The following is a 23306-nucleotide window of genomic DNA, read 5'->3' on the forward strand; positions in this document are numbered from 1 at the left end:
AGTAAGGAGACAGCCTAATCAGAGAGCCAGAGGGGCCCCACCTGACTGCTGCTGCAGCTGGGGGAAAAAAGGCGGGGGGGAGCGGGACTAGAAGGTTCAGCTGGAGCAGTCTCCCCTTCTCTTGCCGTTCCCCACCTCCACCCGGCTGCCCTGTGAGCCTGAAAGCTGTGGGGAGGGGAGGCAGCCAAGCTTTCCAGAACGAGGCAGGATGGTGTGAGCTCAAACGCCCAGCAATTGCTGGAGCAACGGTGGCGACACTTGAGTTATTCACAAAGGCTGGGATTCAAATGAGGCTGGCGTTGCTCCAAGTCGCAGTAGCTTAGGAGGAGAAAGGCGGATTAAGTATTCATCAAGATTTTAGCGTCGCATGGGCTCCGAGGGGTCTCCGTCTGCATCTTTCACTCGATCGTGGATTTTTGGGGAGGAGGGGGCTCCCCCAGAAGCACTTTGTCCGTCAGTCCGGGAGCCGGCGGTGGGGGTGGGAGCTGGAGTTAGGCCGATTTTTTTCTCGTCACATGATGGGGGACCTGTATCATGTGATGACTCCGGTGATGTTGGAGGCAGCATGTGACTCCCAGGGCTACGTGGGCTCAAAAACAATTTAAATACAAAAACATAAGCAGGTTCCCCTCCTCTCCTTTGCCTTTTGGTCTGGCTCTCCCTACCTTCGGGTTGGTGCCTGACTAGATGGAAATCCCGTCGCCTGGCAGCCACTAACCTGTGAACGCCGGGTACCTGGGAAGCAGGCCCCACTGCGGGGGCTCCAGGAGCCCGGCCCCGTCCTTGGCCGCCCACTGACTCCCAGCCTGGTAAGTTACTGAGCACTTTGAGCAATTACGTGTGGAGCTGACCTCGACCGCCTCATTAGCATGCTCAGGGCGCCCTTGTTGGGCACGTTGGAAGCCAAGTGCCGGCTCAGGGGAGCTGCAGCTCTCAGGCCTGGCGAGCAGACGCAGCTGTCCTGGGGGCACAGCTGTGCTGGCTACGCTGGGTGGAGGGAGCTTCGCCTCCCCTCCCCAGCCAGTCTCTCCTCCATCCTCTGTCCCCTCAGTGTCCCTTCTCAGAGTCTCTCTCCTCTCAGCCTCTCTTACCTCTCTCCTCCCTCTCCACTCTCCTCTTGTTTTTTAGTCTCCCCTGCTTTCTGTCTGTGGATACCTATAGCTTATGATCTTCCTGTCCAGAGCCTGAAAGATCAGCTTCTAAGGACTTGGTGGTTGGAAATGTACTAATTGTCCCTTCTAGGGAGCCCTGGTGGCTCAGTGGTTAAGGGCTCGGCTGCTAACCAAAAGGTCAGCAATTTGAACCTAGCAGGCACTCCTTGGAAACCCTATGGGGCAGTTCTACTCTGTCCTGTAGGGTCGCTGTGGGTCGGAATTGATTCAATGGTGATTGGCACGGGTCCCTTCTATGTTTTGGTTTTTCCACTAAGACCACGTAGATTGCCCAGTTCCTGATATGTCTGTGGTGAGGGTGATTGATATATTTCTTGGGGTCATCACAACTGTTCCTTAGCTGGATGTCTGTTGGCCTGAGGTCCCAGCTCCACTGGGGCACCAGTGAGTGAAGGGGGGGCAGTGACAGCAGTTGGGAAATGGTGCTTCCTGACCCCCCACTCCCCTATGTCTGACTTTGTGTGGGAGAAAGTTAAAATCCAGTGCTCAGTGGTTAGGGCTCACTCAGATGTCATGGGGCATCTTGCAGAGCTGGCTCAGAGTTTAAGGCCACACCTCTGCAGAATAAGGCAGAGCATTGGCTGGAAAACTGGCCATGGGAAAGCTGAATGTAAATGGAATCACAGTAGTGTCTATAGCCACCAAGGAAGGAGAGATTGGTGATATCAGAAGCTGCTGGTTGACCATTATGTTGGCATGCTGACATCTATTCGGCAGGAAATAGGTAACAATTATTGAGCAAAATCTGCCCAACAACACAATGAATAGGTGCTATTATTGTACCCTTTTTAGAGATGGGGAAACTGAGGCACAGAGACATTATGTCACTTGCTTAAGGTCACTCAGCTAGTAAATGGCAGAGCTAGGATTTGAACCCAGAGAGTTTTTCTCCAGAGCCTGCACAGTTAACCACTGTGGTAAACTGCCTCACAAGATAGCTATCCAACAGTTACTAAGTAACAGGTACTGTGCAAGGTTTGGGGTCATATTTGTAAATAAATCAGAGACACCCCCACTCCCATGGCGTTTGCAATTTTAGTGAAGGTAGCTATTAAACAAATCATCACACAAGATGATATGTTATTTCAAGTTGGGGTACTTTCTATGACAGGAAATAATAAGGTATTATGAGAATATAGGAGCCCTGGTGGCGTAGTGGTTAAGAGCTACAGCTGCTAACAAAAAGGTCGAGAGTTCGAATCCACTAGGTGCTCCTTGGAAACCCTATGAGGCAGTTCTACTCTGTCCTGTAGGATCGCTGAGTCAGATCGACTCGATGGCAACGGGGTTTTTTTTTTTTTTTTTTTTTTTAATAAGGATATAAGAAGCCCTGATGGTGCAGTGGTTAAGTGCTCGGCTACTAACCAAAAGGTCGGTGGTTTGAACCCACCAGCCACACTGTGGGAGACAGATGTGGCAATCTGCTTCTGTAAAGATTACAGCCTTAGAAACTCTATGAGGCCATTCTACTCTGTCTTAGTGTCGCTATGAGTTGGAATCCAGTCGATGGCAATGGGTTTTTGCTTTAAATATATGACTTGGAATCAATTTGATGGCAGTGTTTTTGTTTTAAATGGGTGTGAATATGTAACAGGGTACATACATTAGTGAGGAAGGAGGAAGCATTGGTCAAAACAGGCCTCTGATCATGTAATTTAAGTTGGGACCTGAGATAGAAGCAGGAGCCAACCAGATGAAGAGTCAGGAAGAGCATTCCAGACAGAGGGACTAGCATGTGTGAAGTCCTTGAGGTGAGAAGGGGCTAGGGCCACTTGAGGAGCAGCAAGAATCCTCGTGTCTGAGCACGGAGCGTGAGTGGGACCACACTAGGAGAGGAAACTATCCAGATATGCGGGGGCCCTGAAGGCCATCGTAAGTGATTTTTATTTCATCTCACCATCAGTGAGCAACCATTTAAATACTTTAAGTGGGAAAGCTGCATGATTTGGTTTGCTATGGAAAGACCACTTCCTCAAGTGGTGTATCTGTTAGTTTTGCTGTATGACAGACCACTCCAAAACTTAGTGGTTTAAAACAACGATCATTTATAGCTCATTGTTCTGCGACTTGGCAATTTCAGCTGGAATCATCTGGGCAGTACGTCTGTTCTTGCCTGGGTTCACTCATGTGGCTAGTCAGTTAGCAGGTTGGCTGGGGGCTGGTTGATCTTAGATGGCCTCATTCACTTGTCTGCTGATAAGCAGGGGCATTGAAATGATGTGTCTCCATGTGTTTCCATATCTAGCAGGCTAGCGTAGCCTTCTGCTCATATATGACAGCTGAGATCCAAAGGCACCTGAGAGGGGAAGCCCCAATGCCCAAGCACTTTTCAAGCATCTACTTGCATCATGTTTGCTAGTGCCCCATTGATCTAAACGAGTTAAATTAGCAAGCCCAGATTTAAGGGATAGGAATATATACCTCTCCATGAGAGGAGCTACAAAATATTATGTTCATTTTTTTTCCAGCCCACTGCAAGAATTCAGAAGGAATGCCATCTCCCTCTAATTTTGGGAGGAACTTAAAGCTAATAGTTTGCTAAGGCTGGAGATGAGCTTGTCCATTGCTGCCAAGTCAATTCCAATGCATAGCGACCCTATAGGACAGAATAGAACTGCCCCACAGGGTTCCAAGGCTGTAATCACATCTTTCTCCCATAGAGTGACTGGCTTGTGGGTTAGAACCACTGACCTTTTGGTTAGCAATCAAGGGCTTTAACCACTGCACCACCAGGACTCCTGGAGAGGAACTTAGACCTTATCATATATCACGCTTTGTTTTCTGCTTAGACAAGCAGAAATCTGAGCATCTATTTTGGGCATGGATCAGGAGGGGGTCTAGGGTGAGGTGAATGTGGTGTAGTAAGATCTCCCTCCCTTCTCACAGAGTTATCTGGAAATGATTCGGAGTCCAGGAAGACTTTTGAGATTGTTTCTCTAGATCAAAACTTGGGCCATATGGAACTCAGAGCATGCTTTAGTGTTCTAGGTGAGGCAATAACATGTGCAAAGCCCTGAAGCAAGGAAGTATGTGGCTTGTTTGGGAAACGGAAGATAGATGATTTGATTCAATGTAATTGCAGTGGAGATGGAAAGGGAGTGGGCTGATTAGAAGAATGTTTTAGAGATGGAAACAAGAAGACTTAGAGATGGATTAGATATAGGAGTGAAAGGAAAGGGACGTATTAAAAAAGACCCCCAAGTTGGTGATACCATTTGCTAAGGTGCAAAGACTGGGAGAGGACCAGAGTATTTTTTGAGGGCAAAGGGCAGAAAGAAATTAAGTGTTCTATGCTGAACTCATTGTATTTGAGTTCCATGTGAGACATCCAAGAAGATATACAATAATAGGCAGTGGGATAAGCTCAAAGAGGCTTATACTTGACGTGTAAACTTGGAAGACCAGTTGAGATTACCTAGAAAGAGATATAAAAAGAAAAGACAGAGAGGGACCAAACTGGAACCCCAGGTTGCTCCAACATTAGACATACAGGAGGCAGGAGGCACCCTTGAAGGAGATGGAGGAGGAGGGAAATAGAATGAGGCGTCACGAGGTGAGAATAGAGAATAATTCAGGAAGGAGGCAATGATCCAATGTTGCTGAGACCAGGAGTAAAATGAGGGCAGAAAAATAGCTATCTGATTTGGAAACATGGAAGTAGCTGAAAGACTTGACAAGAGTAATTTTGGTGGAATGGTGAGGATGGAAACCAGATTAGAGTGCGCTTAGAAATGGCTTAAAGACAAACTGAAAAGGAGCATAGTGATGAGGCGGTATTTAGGTATAGGTCCGGGCCGGAAACTCTGTCTTCATTTTATTTTATTTCATTATTATTTTTTTAATGGGAGCCTCTAGAGTATGTGAACTATTGCGAGTGGTCAGCTTGAAAGGGGGAAGAGGAAATGGGATCGAAAGTTTGTGCAAATGGATAGGCGATAGGGCACTTATTTTTTACAGAAGAGAGTAATGAGTGGAAAGAGGCAGCAGATACATGTAAACTTGTAGATTTGGTGTTGAGAGAATGAAGAATTTCCTGGTAACTTTTATTTTCTCAGTGAAGTAGAAGGCAAGGTCATTAGCTGAGAGAGAAGGAGATAAGAAAAGAGAAGAGGAGAAGGTATAAAAAGGTCATCTTGGAGAGGGCGAAACAAGCATGCTAGAGAAAAGCAGTAGTGTTGCTAGGCAAAGCTGAGTACCTGTGGAGAACAAAGAGCACGTATTTAAAATTTTGTCATTTTGTCCAGTAACATTCGAGTGCTTGGGTGCAAGCATCTGGAGATGGTAGGGTACAATCAGGTTGAGATTTTGCTGGACAAATGCCATAGAAGCAAGCAGGGCAAGGATATTGGAGGGGCTTACAAAGGAATGATTGTAAAGATGAGCCACAGAATCTAAGCTGGACCAGAAGAGGAATGGAACCTAGAGGGAGTGATGGAGAATGAATAAGTGGTGAGCTCAATGAAACAGAGATTATGATGAGATGAAAGAACTCATTCTCGGAGGTAGTTAGCATCGGCATCACCCGGAACATCAGCAGCTTCAGCATCACCTGAGAGCTTGTTAGAAATGCATCTTCCCAGAGGTAATATGTATTTTGACTTTTGTAATAATCATTGTTCTGCTTTCTTTATGGTTTTTTCACACCTGTGAACCTATCTAAGTAATATATTGTTTAGTTTTTCCAACTTTTTATTTGTATATAAGTAGAATCACTCCATGATATTATTCTATGACTTGCTTATTTTACTCAATATTTTATGTTTGAGATTCAGCCATGTTTATATATGTAGCTACAGTTCATTCATTTTCACCGATGTATGGTAACCCATCATATGAATACGCTACAATTTATTTATCCATTCTGCTCTTGATAGGCATTTTCCACCCTAAGTTTGGGGGTATTATAAATAATGCTACTATGAAAATTATATGTCTTGTTGTGTGCAGGAATTTCTCTAGGTTATATACCTAGAAGTGAAAGTTCTAGATCATAGAGTGTTCATAGTTCAACTTCATAAGGAAATATCAAACTTTTCTTCAAGTTGCTTTTGTTTCTTTCCAATAATTGTGCTTTTTAATTTCTTTTTCTTGCCTCATTATACTAGCTAACGCTTCTAATACAATACGATATAAATGGTGAAAGTAATTATCCTCGTCTTACTCTGATCTCAAAGGGAAAGCTTTCAACATTACACAATTATGTAACACGTTTGTGAAGGGTTTTTTTTTTTTTAAGTTTTGCTGTTTTATCAGATTAAGAAAATTTCCTTCTATTTCTCCTTTGCTTTAGAAGGTTTTTTAAAAAAAAAATGTTTTTTGAATTTTATAAAATGAGTTTCTGTGTCTTTTGAGATATTGAAATGATTTTTGTACTTTATTCTTTTAGTATACTGAATTATATTAATTTTCAAATCTCAAACCACAATTATATTCTGAAATAATCCTAATTTAGTCATGATGATATAGTATCTTTTGTATAACTAGATTTTAATGAAATTACAGGTTTATATTACTTACCTAGATTTAAGTTAGTTTATATTTTGTTTATGATTTTTATGTCTGTGTTCATGAGAGAGATATGCCTGCAATTTTCATTTCTTGTAATGTTCTTATCAGATTTTGCTAGTGAGGTTGTGTTGTACTCATACAATGAGTTAGAAAGTATTTCTTTGTTTTATGGTTTTTAAAGGAGTTTGTGTAAGACTGTCACTAACTGTTCCTTGAATATTAAGTAGAATTTACTGGTGAAGCCATCTGGGCATAGAGTTTTCTTCATGGAAAAGTTTTAAATTATGGATTTAATCTCTTTTTTTTTTTTATGTGTGAGTTTTGGTAAGTTGTGTTTTTTTCTAGACATTTGCCCATTTCATCTAAATTCTAAAATTTATTTTCATATAGTTGCTCATAATATTATCTTTCAATATCCGTTGGATCTCTAGTGATGTCCACTTTATCTGTCCTGGTATTTTTTCTTGATTAGTTTTTACCAGAGATTTATGATTTTTTGTTGCTGTTAGCTTTTTCAAAGAACCAACTCTTGGCTTTGTTGATCCTCTTAGTTGTATGTTGACTTCCTATTTCATTAATTTCTTAGTTTTATTATTTCCTTTCTTTTAGTTTCTTTGGGTTTAATTTGTCATTCTCTTTAAAAGTTTCTTGATATGGGTGCTTACATAATTGGTTTTTCAGGCTTTCTTCTTTTCTAATAGTGCATGTAAGGCTATAAATTTCTCTCTAAGCTCAGCTTTAGCTGGATACCACAGTTTTGACACGCAGTATTTTTATTATCATTCGGTTAAGAGTATTTTATAATATCCTTTAGAAAAAGATTGTTTAGAAATGTGCTTGCTTAATTCCCAAGTACACAGAGGGAGGGTAGTTCTTCTTATTAATTTCTAGCTTAATTTGACTATAGTCAGAGAACATATTCTGTATGATTTCAATTCTTTGACTTTTTTGAGATTTTATTTATGATTCAGCATACGGTCAGATTGGGCAAATTTTCCATGTGTACTTGAAAAGAATGTGTATTCTGCAATTATTAGATATGCTATATAAGTTAGTTGAAATGTATTAACCATATTATACATGTTTTCTATATCCTTATTCATCTTTTTTGTCTGCTTTTTTTAATCAGTAACAGAGAGAAGTGTGTTAAAATCTTTAACTATAATCATAGATTTACTTGTCCTTTGAGCACCTTACCCCAAAACCAAACCTACTGCCATCAATTCCGACTCACAGCGGCCCCAAAGGATTTCCAAGGCTGGAAATCTCTGTGGAAACTGGCTGCCACACCTTTCCCCCAAGGAGCCACTGGTGGTTTTGTACCACTGACCTCTTGGTTAGCAGTTGATCACATTAAGCACTGAGTCACCAGGACTCCTTTGGGCACCTTCACCAAAACCAAACCTGTTGCCATCGAGTCAATTCCAACTCATAGGGGCCCTATGGGACAGGGTAGAACTGCCCCATGGGCTTCCCAAGGAGCACCTGGTGGATTCACACTGCCAACCTTTTGGTTAGTGGCCATAGCTCTCAACCACTTGCCACCAGGGTTTCTTTGGGCACTTTAGGAGTTCTTAAACAGTTATATGCTATGGACCTTATATAGTTTCATGAAACCTGTATGTATCCTTTCTTAGTATAAAGTATATAAATGCATAATTAGAGTACCTAGGATCACAAAGGAAACCAAATTTATTGTAATACATTCATCAAAATATTTTAAAAAACAAATTAGGAATATACTAATATATATACTTCCTTATTCATCTATTAAATTACAAGATCTAGTAGCAGGTCTAATACTACTATAATTTTGAAGTAGTGTGAGTGTAAATGACATTTTTAAATATCTACAACAATTATAAAGTGATACGAAAATATCTGATTTCTAATGGTGACAAGTCACAGATACTTGACTCCATGCCCAGCTTTATGGATCTGCTGCAAGTTTTGCTCATCTTCTAAGCCTTTCTGCCACATCCTTCACCTGGGGGTGGGGGTGGGGGGGGAAGTGTGCCAAATGCCTAGCTTACTTCTTTGGGCTTCCTTTCTGTCCCTGATCTTGGCACTACAATTTTTTGCTGCCTTAATACCTCTCTGATGCTTTCAAACAGATGTGTGTGTGTGTGTGTTTAACATTTTGTTCAGTTTTTCTGTTTCTTCTCAACAGGAAGTTAATCTGAAAGAATTTAGAACTATGCATTGCTTTTGAAAAATTTTATTCAAGTATAGTTTGCACATAGAAAAGCACACACATTATAAGTACAAAACCATACTTGTGAAACCCAGCACCCATATAAAGAAATAGAATGTTACCAACTTTGTTTTTGAAATTTATATAAATGAAATCATACATATGTACTCCTGTCTTATATGTCTTCACATTGTTTTTTGAAGTAATTTTTAAAGAGTTTTTGAAGATACTGAAGGCAGAGGAGAATCCTACCTAGCAGTACAAAAAAAAAATAACCTATTATTACATGCAACAACATAGATGAATCTCACAAACATGATATTGAATGAAAGAAGACAGCACAAAGGAGTACATAGTATATTCAGTATGATTTCACTTATATGAAATTTGAGAATAGGCGTAACTAATGTGATGTAATTGAATTCAGAAGAGTGGTTTCTTTTGGGGATACTGACTAGGAGGAGCAAAAGGGAGATTTTTAGGGGTGTTGGTATTGTTTCATATTTTGATCTGGGTGGTTGTTACACAAGGGTATACATTTCTAGCAATTCATGGAATTGAACATTTAAGATTTGCGGGGTTTACCATACGTATGTTAAACTTCAATACAAAAGTTAAGGAAAAAATGTCAAAGGTTAGACATTTTACAGTTGTCCTTTTTTATGAATCTGACTTGACCAATGTTTGATCTGTAGACTATTGGCCTTCATTACTGGTCTGAATATACAAGGTACACAAGATAATCCAATCGGATGAGGAAAGAAAATAGTGGCACTCCTATTTATATTTATTCCTTACCTTATTCCTTCTAGTTTCCATTTCATGAATGTTTTCTAGTAGGTTGAATGTTACTACAACAATACACATATAAACTATAATGGTTGCTAGGTGCCATTGAGTCAATTTCAACTCGTAGCAACCACGTGTGATAGAGTAGAGCTGCCCCAAAGGATTTTCTTAGCTGTAATCTTTATGGATTACATGTAATCTTTATGGATTTTTTTTTTTAATCTTTATGGAATCAGATCACTAGATCTTTTTTTTTTTTTTCTCATGGAGTCACTGAGATCACTGCTCTAAACCACTGCCCTGCCCTCTATTTTCTCTTTAGAGAGAATATAACTGATTTGTTTATAGCTTTCTTAATTATCACCAGACCTAAAGATACATTCTTGTCATTTTGATAGGGCTGTGTGATTTCTATGCATCTGTAAACATCTCTACTGTCTCTTTTTCCCACTTAATTTTTTTGTGCTGAATAGTTTATCTTTATATATTGTCTTTTCCTCTTATTTGCTGTTCTTGATTTCGTTTCTGCTGAGTCTGTATTTTTTCTTGTATTTTATTTTGATGAGTAAGATTGTCAGTCTCCTTTGTGGTTACCTTAATATCTACCCCTATTTTTCTAAGTTTAAACCTAACTTTTATTTCTTTATATCGCCTTGTCTTCTTCTCCATGTGAAAGATCTATGACTACATTTCTTAGTCCCTCTTTATTGTTTTAATTCTCTACTATCTCTTAAAAAAAAAAAAAAGCAAAACCCATAGCATTCAAGTCAATTCTGACTCATAGTGACCCTATATGACAGAGTAGAACTGCCCCATAGAGTTTCCAAGGAGAGCCTGGTGTATTTGCACTGCCGACCTTCTGGTTAGCAGATGTAGCTCTTAACAACTATGACACCAGGGTTTCCCTATTATCTCTTAGCGTTAGTGAATTAGAAACTTTACCTATTATTGTGGGGTCGATACTGTTCTCATTCTCAGAGAATAAACTGGAGAGGGTAAAATAAAGAATATATTCTCTATGCCTCATGAAGTTAGCCAGTTGCTGTTATAGACACAATAAGAATGACAGGCATACCTCCTTCTATTGCTCTTCACCTTTATTGCACTTCGCAGATATCACTTTTTTTTTTTTACAAATTGAAGGTTTGTGAAAACCCTGTGTTGAGCAAGTCTATTGGTGCCATTTTTCCAATAGCATGTGCTCACTTCATGTCTCTGTCACATTTTGGTAATTCTTACAGTATTTCAAACTATTTCATTATTATTATGTCTGTTGTGGTGATCTGTGATCAGTGATCTTTGATGTTACTATTGTAGTTGTTTTGGGGAGCCACAAACCACACCCATATAAGACAGCAAACTTAATGGATAAATGTTGCGTGTGTTCTGCTCCTCCACCGACTGGCCCTACCCCACCTCTCTCCCTCTCTTTGGGCCTCCCTAGTCTCTGAGACACAACAATATTGAAATTGGGCTAATTATTAACCCTACAGTGGCCTCCAAATGTTCAAGTGAAGGAAGAGGCGCACATCTTTCACTGTGAATCAAAAGCTAAAAATGATTAAGCTTAGTGAGGAAGGTGTGTCAAAAGCTGAGATAGGCTGAAAGGTAGGGCACTTGTGCCAAACCATTAGCGAAGTTGTGAATGCAAAGGAAAAGTTCTTGAAGGAAATTTAAAGTATTACTCCAGTGAACACATGAATGGTAAGAAAGTGAAACAGATTTATTGCCAATATGGAGAAAGTTTTAGTGGTCTGCATAGAGGATCAAACCAGCCACAAAGTTCCCTTAAGCCAAAGCCTAATCCAGAGCAAGGCCCTGTCTTCAATTCTCTGAAGGCTGAGAGAGGTGAGGAAGCTACAGAAGAAACCTTTGAAGCTAGCAGGGGTGGGTTCATGAGGTTTAAGGAAAGAAGCCATCTCCATAACATAAAAGTGCAAGGTGAGGCAGCAAATGCTGATGCAGAAGCTGCAACAAGTTATCCAGAGGATCTAGCTAACATAACTGATGAAGGTACCCATACACTAAACAACAGATTTTCAATGTAGATGAAACAGCCTTATATTGGAATAAGATGCCATCTAGGACTTTCACAGCTAGAGAGGGGAAGTCGGTGCCTGGATTCGAAGCTTCAAAGGATAGGCTGACTAGAGGGGCTTGTCAGGGGCTATTGCAGCTGGTGACTTGAAGGTGAAGCCAATGCTCACTTACCATTCCGAAAACCGTAGGACCCTTAAGAGTTATGCTAAATCTACTCTGCCTGTGCTCTATAAGTGGAACAACAAAGCCTGGGTGACAGCACATCTGTTTACAACATGGTTTACTGAATATTTTAAGCCCACTGTTGAGACCTACTGCTCAGAAAAAAAGATTTCTTTCAAAATATTACAGTTCACTGACAATGCACCTGGTCACCCAAGAGCTCTGATGGAGAGGTACAAAGAGATTAATGTTTTCATGCCTGCTAACACAACATGCACTCTGCAGTCCATGGATCAAGGAGTAATTTTGACTTTCAAGTCTTATAATTTAAGAAATACATTTCATGAATCAGTGAAACATCTCACAAAATGGCTGAATCTGGAGGGCATTATGCTGAGTGAAATTAATCAGTCACAGGACAAATATTGTATGAGACCACTATTATAAGAACTCGAGAAAAGGTTTAAACACAGGAGAAAACATTATTTGATGGTTACGAGAGTGGAGAAGGAGGGAAAGGGGAATTCACTAACTAGATAGTAGACAGGAATTATCTTAGGTGAAGGGAAAGACAACACACAATACAGAGGAAGTCAGCACAACTGGACTAAACCAAAAGCTAAGAAGCTTCCTGAACACAACCAGTTTGAGGGGCAGAGTTGTAGGGGAGGGGTTCTGGGGACCATAGTTTCAGGAGACATTGAGGTCAATTGGCATAACAAAGTTTATTAAGAAAATGTTCTATATCCCATCACTTTGGTGAGTGGCATCTGGGAAAATCTTGCAGGTGGTCATCTAAGATGCATCAATTTGTCCCAACCCACCTGGAGCAAAGAAGAATGAAGAACACCAAAGACACAAGGAAATATGAACCCAAGAGACAGGAGGGCCACGTAAATCAGAGACTCCATTAGCCTGAGACCAGAACTAGATGGTGCCAGGCTACCACCAATGACCACCCTGACAGGGAACACAACAGAGAGTCCCTGATGGAGTGGGAGAAAAAGTTTGGTGTAGAACTCAAATTCACTTAAAAAGACCAGACTCAGTGGTCTTACTGAGACTAGAGGAACCCCAGAAGACATGGCCCCCCTGCCTCTCTGTTAATCCAGAACCAAAACCATTCCCAAAGCCAACTGTTTGGACAAAGATTAGACTGGACTGTAAAACATAAAATAATATTTGTGAAGAGTGTGTTTTGTAGTTCAAGTAGATACACAAGACTAAATAGGCAGCTCCTGCTTGGAGGTGGGATGAGAAGGCAGAATGGGATAGGAGCTGGTTGAATGGACACAGGAAACACAGGGTAGAAAGGGGAGTGTGCTGTCACATTATAGGTATTGCAACTAGGGTCACATAACAATATGTATATAAATTTTTGTATGAGAAATTAACTTGAGCTGTAAACTTTCACCTAAAGCACAATAAAAAAAAAAAAGGAAATATATTTCATAAGGCTATGGCTGCCAGAGATGGTGATTCCTCTGATGGACCTGGGCAAAGAAAATTAAAAACCTTCTGGAAAGGATTCACCACTCTAGATGCCATTAAGAACATTCATGATTTATGGGAGGAGGTCCAAATATTGACGTTAACAGGAGTTTGGAAGAAGGTGATTCCAACCCTCATGGATAACTTTGAGGGGTTCAAGACTTCAGTGGAGGAAGTAACCGCAGATGTGGTAGATTTTAGCAAGAGAACTAGAATTAGAAGTGGAGCCTGCAAATGTGACTGGATTGCTACAATCTCATGGTAAAACTTTAGTGGATGAGGAACCGCTTCTTATGGATGAGTGAAGAAAGTGGTTTCTTGAGATGGAATCTACTCCTGGTGAAGATGCTGTGAACATTACTGAAATGACTACAGAGGATTTAGAATATTACACAAACTTAGTTGATAAGAGTGGCAGGAGTTGAGAGGATTGACTCCAATTTTGAAAGAAGTTCTACAAATGGTATCAAACAGCTGTTGCATGCTACAGAGAAATTTTTCATGAAAGGAAGAGTCAATCAATGGGGGTAAACTTCATTGTTGTCTTATATTAAGAAATTGCCGCAGCCACTCCAACCTTCAGCAACCACTACTCTGAGCAACCAGCAGCCATCAACATCGTGGCAAGACCCTCCACCAGCAAAAACATTATGACTCACTGAAGGCTCAGGTGATGGTTAGCATTTTTTAGCAATAAAGCATTTTTTAATTAAGGTATGTACTTTTTTTTTTAGGTGCAATGCTATTGCACACTTAATAGACTACAGTATAGTGTAAACATAACTTTTATATGCGCTGGGAAAGCAAAAAATTCGTGTGACTCACTTTATTGCAGTGGTCTGGAACTGAACCCACAATATCGCTGAGGTATGCCTGTAATTCTATTCTCTGATTGCCTGAGAATAACATTTCAGAGTAAGAAATTGCCTATTCATTCAGGCATAAGTCAATAAGTGGAGCCAACTAATGATAGACCAGGGAACAATCAGATAAAATGTTATAAATTATGTTCTGTCATATTGTAATTCTTAATAACTCAGCTGTCACTCTAGACTCTTTCACATCTTTGTCTGGAGAATAGAAAGAAATAAAATTTAGGCTGATATCACAGACAAGGTGGAAATCCTAAGATGTGGGTGGTAGGGAAGACTTTACAAAGAAGACTCTTGAATTAAGTGCTGCAATGTAAGTGAAGTTCACCAAGGGGAGAAATAAAAGACAAAGTTCCAGTCAGAGGGAATAAGATGGGCACAGGCACAGAGGTGGAAGTCAGCTCCTGGGGAAGCTGAAGGTAGTGTGGTATGGCTGGGGCATATAGAGGATGTGTGTGTGTGAGAGAGAGTTCAGGAAGGTGAGGTTGGAAAGGCAGGGTGGGAGGGTGAATAACGTGGGCATTCAAAATTAGATGAGCCTGGGGATCAGATCCCAGCTCTGTCTCTTACTAGAGTTGTGACCTTGGGCCTGTCACTCTGTAAGTCTCTGTTTCTCTATCTGTAAACAGATAATGATAACAGTAGTACCTACCAGCTTGGGTATTGTGAGTTTGAAATAAGAGAATCTATTTGAAATCCTTAGACTGGTACCAGATCACATGGTAAGATCTCAGTAAATGGCAAATGTTGTTTCGATTGTTGTTGTTATATTATTCAGGGAGTCTCTGGGTGGCACAAACAATTAAGCACTCAGCTACTAACAGAGAAATTTGGCGGTTCAAACCCACCTAGAGGTCCTTTGGAATAAAGTTCTGGTGATCTCCTTCCAAAAACTCACGGCTATGAAAACCCTATGGAGTGCCATTCTACTCTGCAACACATGGAGTTGCCATGAGTCGAAATCAACTCGACAGCAACCGGTAGTAGTCAGAGACTAGATTAAGGAATTGGCTTATATACCACGTCAACCTTCCAGGCTAGTGTTTCTAAAATGTGATCCAGTTTTCTGTAAAACAAATGGTCTTCAAGTGGTTTGGCAGCTTCTGTGTCGTAAGCAATGGAAAAATGTGTGGTTAAGCATTTTATAAATTTGAACTGGAAGAAAAAAAATGCCACATACTGTTAATGTTCTTAATAATGGTTCCAGAATGCACATGGCTCAAATGAGCATACATCAGTCAGACTATTAGCAGGCTGTCGTTAGAATTGTTACCAGGATATAGTACATCTCAGCTATGCCATTTGCATATTATTGTTTAGGTGTAAAATTTGCATTTTTTGTTACTATTATATTGTGTTACTGCTCTGATTAAAAAAAAATAAGTTAAATGACTAAAATGTAGTTCACTGAAGTGTCAAAGCCATGATAAAAATAGTAGTACAAACATTAACTCAGAAGCATAATTAGTGAACAGGACTTTAGCATCTATAGGGATAAGAGCATCTGTGAATGTGATGATTTCGCTCAAGTAGCTGAAAGGGAAAGTGTGAATAGAAAGTATGACTATGAATATTCAAAACCTGCATTTTATTGAACAAGACGTTTATCCCCCTCTTGTATGGAATGAAGAGTCCCTGAATGGGGCAAATGGTTAAGTGCTCGACTATTAACCAAAAGATTAGGGGTTCGAATCCACCCAGGGGAACCTTGGAAGAAAGGCCTCGTGTCCTACTTCCTAAAGGTCACAGTCTTGAAAATGCTATGGGTCACCATGAGTTGGACTAGACTCAACAGCGACTTTTTTTTTTCTTTTTGTCTCAAATGCGTACTCCATTATGAAATTTTTTCAGGTAGCTTCATGATGCTGTCAGAGATTTCACATCATTTCCAAACGAAGTAGAATAACCTCCTCATCAACCACAGTTTTTCCTAGACAAAGTGCAAAGTAATATTATCTAGTATGAAATTGGTGAGTTTTACTTCTAAAGGCAAAGAGACCAAAACTACAGCAAACAGAGATGCAGGTCATGCTATTGCGAAGATGCTTGTAGAACCAGCTTCAAGTTTAGAACAAATAAAATGCTGGGAGAGAAAGCAGACCAAGCCATAAGCAAACCTCTTTAACAAATGACAGGGTTTATGCTGCAGACCACAAATGGCATATGAATATGGTAGAACTATTATTGTTGCAATGATGACAGCAAAAATTTTGTTTTACAGTTGAGTGAAACCATTAATGGGAAAAGCATGAACCAGCTCTTTGAATCTGTGTGGTACATATATGAGATAGAGTTACTTGATAATTTTGAGTTCTGTCACTGGAAGCCAAAATAGAGAGAAAATAGTTCTTGTTTAGTCTAATATTATTTTGTGAGACATGGTGCAGTCTAGAAGTGTATTGAGATGATACTGATGGAGGCCCAGCTATGTGTGCAACAAAGAAAGGCTTGGTGTATCAGTTTCCTATTGCCACATAATGCAAAGCAAACATCCACAAAACCTAATTGCTTAAATAATAAGAATTTATTTGTCTCATGCGTCTGTAGGCCAGCTGGGTGATTCTTCTGGTCTCAGCTATACTCACCCATGTAACAGTGATCAGTTGTGGGCAGGACAGGGCACGTAATTTGTGGAGCCTAGTGCAAAATGAAAACGGAGGGGCCTCTTGTTCAAAAATGATTAAGAATTTCAGGATGACAACAGTATTAAATCAAGCACGGGGCTCTTCTTGGCACAGGGCCCTATGTGCCTGCACAGGTCACTCACTGACAAAGCCAGCCAGGGCTGTGGATCATTGAGGGAGCTCTGCTGCTCTTGGCTGGGTTCCTTCACTTGTCTGGTCATCAACTGGCTTTTGGCTAGTTTGGGATAGACCTACCTAGGGTAACCAAGGTAACTCTACTCTACTCTATGGTCTCATCCTTCAGCAGGCTAGCCTAGGCATGTTCCTGTGGCAAAGACAGAGTGGCAAGGACAAATAAACTCAGATGAGCAAGCACTTTTTATGTCTCTGCTCGTGTCACATTTGCTGACATTACCTTGGCCACACACAGCAGGTCACATGGTTAGTTCAGAGCCAGAATGGGAGGACACCGTGGCACAATAGGGCAAAGGGCATGGATACAAGGAGGTTTGAAGAATTGGGCCCATTTTTGCTATCTTCCTCACTTGATTTCTCAAAAATAGTTGTATCTGACTGCCAAATTGCCTATTGCTTTACTTACTAATAACAGTTACTGTTTAACAGTTTGCATCCTGACTTTAATGAAGTAATGAAAATTGCTAGCACAATCAGATTTCAGTCACTGAGCATATGCCTTTAACAATGTTTTGCGAAGAAATGAGTGGCGAGTACCAAGACTGCTTTTCCACACGAAACATGCTGACTGTCAAAGGGGAAAGTACTCCTGTGCATATTCGAAATGAAGGATGAAATAAGACTTCCTTGTAGCACTATTAATTCCACAAAAGACCAGAAATCATATTCTCTGGCCCTTGACATTATTCGGGTTGTGAAGAAATCTTATCTCTATGATTTCAAGTGGTGTGTCAACATGTTATGGTTAGTAGCTTGAAAAGTTTGAACCTCTCATTTCAGGCCCAACGTAATAGGATATTCAGTGCTGAGGATAAAAGAGATCAGTAAATTGAACTGTGACAGGCATTGACTGTTTCCTAACTCTTGATTTTCTTCATTCTTTGGAAAAAGGAATCAATGATCCATATTGGAAATATTTAAAACCAACACACAATGCCAGAAAACATGAAAAAAATACTTCCCAGAACTGAATCCAAAAACAAAACATTAGAAATTTGTTTGAAACTACCTCCTAAGTGAAAGCATTCAACCTGCCAGCCTTTAAATGGAGCGTGTTCTTTGACTTAGCTGCTGGTGGGAGTGGTCTTCAATGAGAAACTTCATCATTTCTAGGTATGTGTCTTATCTAAATACACAAAACAATCTGTCAGGGCCACTGTCTTAGTTACCTGGTGTTGCTCTAACAAGTGGGTGGCTTTAAAGAACAGAAATTTATTTTCTCACAGTGTTGGAGGCTGAGTCCAAATCAGAGTCTCAGCTGTGTCGATCTTTTTGTGAGCTTCTTTCCTACTTTCTGGTGTCTGTCGGTAATTCTTGGCATTCCTTTGCTTGCCATCCTCACAGGACATCTGTCTTCCTCCGTGTGTGTGTGTCTGTGTCTATTCCGGTCCTTTTATAACTCAGAAGTGATTAGGTTTGGGATCCACCTTACACTGGTTATATTATACTATATATTACATTATGTACATTATATTATTATATATTACATTATATACATTATATTACATTTACACTGATTATATTACATTACATTGCATTATGGGAGATGATTACATTGTATTACATGTGAGCACATTACGTCACATCACATTACATTGCAAGGCCAACTGATTTAATCACCTATAAAGACTAGTGTTTGACCAAACCACTGGGAACCATAGCCTAGCCAAATTGACGCATAAAATAAGCCATCACAGCCACCATATATTATCTGCCTTATCTGAAAGCCATAATTTTCTGCCTTATCTGAGATTTTATACATATATATGTATACTAAAAAAAAAATGATTTCTTAGTTAATGCTTTCTAATTTAGTAGGAAAAAATAAAGGGAATCTGTCATTAATCCATATATATATAAAAACAAAAACCCATTGCTTCTGAGTTGATTCCAACTCATAGCACCCTATAGGACAGGGTAAAACTGCCTCATAGGGTTTCTAAGGAGCAGCTGATGGATTTGAACTGCTAACCTTTTGGTTAGCAGCTGAGCTCTTAACCCTTCACCACTAGGGCTCTAAAAAAAAAAAAAAATTGCATATACACATAAACTTTAATGATCAATAATAATAATATTCCCTCTTGCTGATTTGGTGTTTCTCACTATCCTACTTTTGCTATTTCAGCTTCTCACCTTAATTTAGAATTGGAGTATATTCAAATACTTTTTTTTTTTTTTAAATAGGCCTGCTATACTATACTCTCGAAACTCCTGCTACTTGCTAGACAAAATTCAGGTACCAAATAAATTTAAAAACTTTATCTCTTGTGTCATGGATTGAATTGTGTCCCCCCAACATTGTATGATTGTCCACCATTTTGTCATCTGATCAGATTTTCCTATGTGTTATAAATCCTGTCTCTATGATGTTAATGAGATGGGATTAGCGACATTACATTGATAAGATCTACAAGATTAGATTGTGTTTTAAGCCACCCTCTTTTGAGATATAAAAGAGAGAAAGATGCAGAGAGACAGGGGGATCTTATACTGCCAGGAAAGCAGTGCCAGGAGTAGTGGGTATCCTTTGGGCCCAAGATTCCTGCACTGAGAAGCTTCTAGACCAAGGGAAGATTGGCAACAAGGACCTTCTTCCAGAGCCGACAGAGAGAGAAAAGGCTTCCCCTGGAGTTGATGCTCTGAATTCGGACTTCTAACCTACTAACTATGAAAGAATAAACTTCTGTTTGTTGAAGCCATCCACTTGTGGTATTTCTGTTATAGCAGCACTAGATGAATACGACACCTTGCTATAGGAACTTGATTTCCAAACTCTTAAAATGTGACCTCATGAGATAAATAGAATTGTATAAAAAGGAATAACTGAATATTATTAATTTTTAAGTTATTGTGTCTTACTTTTATTATTAAAAAAATTGATCAATGTTTACCTAAAATTGAAAGTCTGCATATGCTCCAAATACCCAATGAGTGATTATTGGATACTGAAAACTTGAGAAACACTGCTTGGCTTAGGGTGATGAGAAGCCATTGAAAGATGTAAAGATTTTAAGCAGAGGGAAAAATGCAGTCAGATTTGCATTTTCAAAAAATTACTTGAGGAGTAACATAGTTCTAAGGAGCCCTGATGATGCCATGGTTAAGCTCTTGGCTGCAAACCAAAAGGTAAACAGTTTGAACCCATCGGCCACTCTGGAAGAAAAATGTGGCAGTCGGCTTCTGTAAAGAGTACAGCCTTGAAAACCCTATGGAGCAGCTCTACTCTGTCCTATAGGGTCCCTATGAGTCAGAATTGGCTTGATGGCAACAGGTTTGGTTTTAACATAGTGCCGGGTTTAGGAGGTGGTGCATCAAACTGGATGACGGCAGACCTTAATTTTTAAAAAAGCTTTTCACAAATATTTGAGTGCCTACTGAATGCCTGTGCCTGGGCTAAGATTTGGGGATACAAAAGCGAAAAGACTGCCATGGCTCCGCTCTTGTGAATCCAGTCCAGTGGGGATGATAAATATTCAAGCAAATTACACAAACAATTAAACAACAATTGTGTTCAGTGCTGATGAAGAATCAAGGGTAGATCGAAGATATGCTTTGAAGGTGGGCATAATCATTCTTGGGGAAGGATTAAACATGGAGGTGAGAGAGGAAGGAAATAAAAGATGACTTCTGGTTTCTGGCTTGAAAGATGGTGCTATTAACAATAATAATAATTCAAGAGGAGGAGCAGATTTGAACTCTGTTGATAGTTCAGTTTTGGACATGATGAATTTGAACTGCCTCTCAGATATTCTGGATAGATGTCCAGAGGTACCTGAGTATATATGTGGAGAGAGAGTTGTGAACTACAGATAATTCTTTGGGGATATAGGATGGACTAGGATCCATGGATATTGACTGAACTTGCCTGTTTCCGCTAAGAGCTCCATCCCCAAGCACAGTCAAGGCCACAGACAACTGTTTCAGCAGAGCATGATTTTTTTTTCAACGAGGTTCCATCTCTTAACTTCTACTTCGAACCTACCCACATTGGTGTAGCTTTCATTTGTTTGTTTTCGGTTGTCTTAAGTCTATATTTTCATTATGGAAGTTTTTTGTTTTGATTGCATAGCTTCTATATACCATACTTTTGTTAGAAGATACACCTCTCCGCACACTCTTCATCCCATGTAGTTCTGGTAGAATTAACTGCACCCAAGTTTGGGGCAGGGGATGTGTGTACATGTGACTTAGTTCTGGCCAATTAAAGCCTGCAACTCTCCTGGTCACAGTGATTGGGTCAGGGATAACCACATGTCCATATTAGAAAGAAAGAGATACCGTGAAACTTCTGTGGAGACTTCTGGGACAGACTCAAAAGTTCTTTCCTTGTTAATGTGAACCTAAAAAGAATGAAGGGACAATATTTGCTACAGTGACTGTGTGGCTACAAGGAATTTGAGAACAGAGCCAATGTCAAGGTAGGAGTCCTGAGAAATGAAGAAAACTTAGATGTTGGTGTTCTCGTTTGAGTTCTGTCTTTTAACAGTAGAATCTAGTCCATTCATAATTATTGTGATTAATGTTTGCTGAGTTGGAATCAACTCGATGGCAACAGATTTTTGTTCTCATTATATTTGTTCATTTGTATTTTATTCCTCTAGTTCAGTAGTTCTCAGATACTTATATCTGACCTCATCTCAGATATTTTAATTTATTTTGTTTGAGGTGTGCTCCCCAGGTTGATTTAATGTGCATCCAGGTTTAAGAATCACATCTCTAATGGCCGCTCTTGATTTTTGTTTGTTTTTTAAATATTTTATTATAAAATAGTACATGTACAAAAATATAACACAGCTAGAAAAAAGAACATAAAGCAAATGAAAATTAAAATTCTTATGTTAAGAAATTAACTTGCCAGCACCCCAGAAGCCACCCTCATGGGGCCATTCCAAATTATTTTAAACTTTCCCACAGATATCTTCCTGTCACTCTCTAGATTTACTTTTTTATCTATAGTCTCCCCTGGGACAATTCAAGCTCATTAGTGTACTTTTATATCTTTTCCTGCCCCACCCTAATAATGAAATCATGACATTCTAGGGCCATATTTTGATCTCCCCCCGCCACAATATACATATCTGCATTTATTTATATATATTTACCGGTTTTTTAAGATTGTGTGTTTCTTGTATCCACAACTCCCTTTCTCTAAAATCTGCAGTATTGGGCACTGGAGCATCAATCAGTCCAAATGAGAATTCCTGTTCTTACTCCAGGGGCCAATTCCTGGAATCATAAGGGATGTGGATAAATATACTGCCAGACCAAGTTGTTTATATTCTCCATGTGGGATGCTGCGTCCTTCTGGGTAGCTAAATATTATTGGAGCACTGCTGCCTGTCTTCAGCCCCCGTGCCTACTCTGGGAGCAGACATCGGTGATGGCCCTTCTTTTTCCTCCCAACCTAAAGCCCATTTTGTTCCAGAGTCCCTGTAAAGGAACAAGCTGAGCTTCCCCACCAAGCCAACCCTCAAGGGCAGAGCCCTCCCCAGTCAAATTATTTATTCCCTTGTTCAGAAAGTACTCCTGGGGTCTTTGTCCTGGGAGCTTAATCCACCTGGAGCTGCTGGGAAGAAAGGCTTCCTGTCTGACCCAGCCAAGCCAAGTGCAGCCTTATAATTAATTACCTTAACGACTGCCCTGGGAGACCCATCCCTCTCTCTTTATATTTGTTTACTCTAATCCTGGTTTTCCCTGAGGCTTCTTTGGGAAGAACCACCTTCCCTCAGGAGTGTTTAGTGTCAAGTTTCTCTATCACGGTTTTGCCACTGATTTAAACATTACGGATTCTCTCTTACAGGAATGCCTCACAATTCCTATCAATCTACTAATGGGATTCTTTCATGTTTTTCAACAACTACAGATCTATATATAAAGTTTGTATGTATAAATATACTATATATATTTTTCTGTCATTTTAGTGGAATTTTGGGTAAGTAGGGGAAGTAGGAGAGGAGCCCTGGTGGTGCTGTGGTTAAGTGCTCAACTAACTGCTAACCAAAAGGTTGGAGGTTGGAACCCACCAGCAGCTCTGCGGGAGAAAGATGTGGCAGTCTGATTCAGTAAAGATTGTTGTTGTCGTTAGGTGCCATGGAGTCAATTCCGACTCATAGAGACCCTGTTTACAACAGATTGAAAGATTGCCCAGTCCAGTGCCATCTTCACAATAATTGCTATGTTTGAGCCCATTGTTGCAGCAACTGTGTCAGTCCATCTCATTGAGGATCTTCCTCTTTTTTGATGACCCTCTCTCTGCTTT

The 23306-nt window shown here is 40.0% G+C and overlaps 1 protein-coding gene across 3 annotated transcripts in view; it reads left to right on the forward strand.

Annotated features, from left to right (window-relative positions):
- Nucleotides 1-533: 533 nt before the first annotated feature.
- TNRC6A (trinucleotide repeat containing adaptor 6A) overlaps nucleotides 534-23306 on the forward strand; it is a 236294-nt gene continuing 213521 nt past the window's right edge. For 2 of the 3 annotated variants that reach the window (XM_023558847.2, XM_023558846.2), the window contains exon 1: nucleotides 534-809. The gene's annotated coding sequence lies outside the window, so the exon portion shown is untranslated. The remainder of the gene's footprint in view (nucleotides 810-23306) is intronic. The other variant, XM_064295709.1, reaches the window with a different exon arrangement.

Source organism: Loxodonta africana, chromosome 12, assembly GCF_030014295.1.
Source record: "Loxodonta africana isolate mLoxAfr1 chromosome 12, mLoxAfr1.hap2, whole genome shotgun sequence".
Classification (NCBI taxonomy): domain Eukaryota; kingdom Metazoa; phylum Chordata; class Mammalia; order Proboscidea; family Elephantidae; genus Loxodonta; species Loxodonta africana.